This window comes from Lontra canadensis, unplaced genomic scaffold, assembly GCF_010015895.1.
Source record: "Lontra canadensis isolate GAN:19392208 unplaced genomic scaffold, GSC_riverotter_1.0 scaffold114, whole genome shotgun sequence".
NCBI classification, from domain to species: domain Eukaryota; kingdom Metazoa; phylum Chordata; class Mammalia; order Carnivora; family Mustelidae; genus Lontra; species Lontra canadensis.
The window spans coordinates 3,693,305-3,695,624 of NW_022631108.1; the positions used below are offsets into that span (position 1 = coordinate 3,693,305).

Consider the following 2,320-nt stretch of genomic DNA (forward strand, 5'->3'; position numbering starts at 1 on the left):
GGTTTTCTTTTTCAACATTCCTTTGGCTATTTGGGGTCTTTTCTTGTTCCATACAAATTTTAGGATTGTTTCAGCTTTGTGAAAATTGCTGGTGGTATTTTGATAAGGATTGCATTAAATATGTAGATTCCTCTAGGTAGCATAGACACCTTAACAGTATTTGTTCTTCTACTTCATTAGCATGGAATGCTTGTCCATTATTTTCTGTCATTTTCAATTTCTTTCATCAGTGTTTTATAGTTTACAGAGTACAGGTGCCTTACCTGTTTGTTTATGTTTATTCCTAGGTTTCATGGTTTTACTACAATTGCAAATAGGACCAGTTCCTTGATTTCTCTTTCTTCTGCTTTATTATTGGTGCATAAAAATGCAGTAGATCTCTGTACATTGATTTTGTGTCCTGAGACTTTACTGAATTCGTGTATCTGTTCTGGTGATTTTTTGGCAGTCTTTGGGTTTTTTTTTTAAGCCAATAAATTTTTATTTAAGGAGTTTTTACATGTGATTCCTTCCACTGCCAGTCACTGCTCATCACCATAGTTCCTCCAAAGTTAGAATCATAATCTTCAAAACAGCCCTTTTAAAAAGAACTTGTGCATGTTGTCACCGTCACTCCGGAGTTCTTTCAGCTGGGTTTCTTGCATCTCCATTTGAATACGGACATACTTTAAGAACTCCCCACCTGTTTAGGGTCTGAGTGTAGATCTGCCTGGTTCTCAATTTCAAACACCCTCTAAATGTGAATGAGTTCAAATCATATTCACCCCTAAACTACCACCCTAGAACAGTACAGATTGTTGGGATACACCAATACCTAAAGCGTAAGATGTACCTTTAAGTCCAGACATTGTGTTCAAGTGAAAAGCCTTAACATTCATATTCCCATCTCTTTTCAGACCATTCTATCCTCTGTCCAATGTTTTTAGACTTTGATTCTCTCTTTTTAGACAAAGCAGCTTCTTCAGTACATTCCTCTTGTTCTAAATACACATTCTTCATCTTTGGTACTTGAGAACTTATAATGAAATCATTATGGTCCACCAATTTGATATCACATTCATCATTTTGTTCAAGATTTGTTGCAGACCCATCCTCTGTTTCTGACTCTTCAATAGGCGAGAGAGCTCCATCATCATCCAAGTATTTGTATCTACGACTGTCAAAATCTTATTTTTCTAAATCTTCACCAACATTCATTTGTTTCAAGGATTCCTTGAGGTAGCATTTATACTTCAGTTTTTCAAGGTAGTTGAAAAATCCTCTTTCCACTGCTTGCTCAAAGGTTAAAATCTTTCTCCAAGGTAATAGTTTTCTTGCATTCTCAGATTCTAAAAATGTGAACCCAGATCCTTTGTCTTGAACTTGTTTCTTATTTATTTGGGAAAGTCTACTGTTTTTTCTCCCTTTTGGTCTTCCTCTTGGTCTTCCTATTGGTTTGTATTTCTTCTTTTTACATTTTCTTTTTTTGAATCTCTCAAAAATAGCTTTTAAAGTCAATGGTCTTGGTTTGAAAAATGAGTCACTAGATGAATCCCTTGCTTGAGCAACTAAAGGTGAATGAACAAACTTTCTAGTACAGTTTCTTTGCATCCTTTTAGTTTAGTAAGGGACACACTGAGTTTTAAATAAGCTGCTACCAGAAGAGTTATCACTTTCACTGTCAATTTCCACAGCTGAATTAGATGCCATTATAGAGTTGAGAAAATTCATTCCCATTACATATTCTCCCAAGTCCTTCTCCAAATTGTTTATTCATCACTTTTAATTTGCTTCAGAATTCTGACAATTCAGTAAATGTGATGTAGTTTCTCTGAACAATTCCAACAGAGCTCCACAACCTCGCAGAATGAAAGGAGTCTTTGGGTTTTTTGAAGAGAGTATCATATTGTCTGTGAATAGTGAATGTTTGACTTCTTCCTTGCCAATTTGGATGCCTTTTATTTCTTTTTGTTGTCTGATTGCTGAATTTAGGACTTCCAGTACTATGTTAAATAGCAATGGTAAGAGTTGACACCCATGTCTTGGTTCCTGACATTAAGGGAAAAACTCTCAGTTTTTTCTCATTGAGGATGATATAAGCTGTGGGTTTTTTGTACACTGCATTTATGATATTGAGGTATGTTTCCTCAATCCCTACTTTGTTGAGGGTTTTTATCAGGAATATATGCTGTATTTTGTCAAATGCTTTTTCTGCATCTATTGAGAGGATCATATGGTTCTTATCCTTTCTTTTATTAATGTGGTTTATCACTTGGACTGATTTGCGAATATTGAACTACCCTTGCAGCCCAGGAATAAATCTCACTTGAGCATTGTGAAT

At 35.3% G+C, this 2,320-nt stretch overlaps 1 pseudogene; it reads right to left on the minus strand.

The window, feature by feature from the left end:
- Positions 1 to 605: 605 nt before the first annotated feature.
- On the minus strand, positions 606 to 1,785 carry LOC116856895 (annotated as a pseudogene).
- Between the last annotated feature and the right edge of the window lie 535 nt (positions 1,786 to 2,320).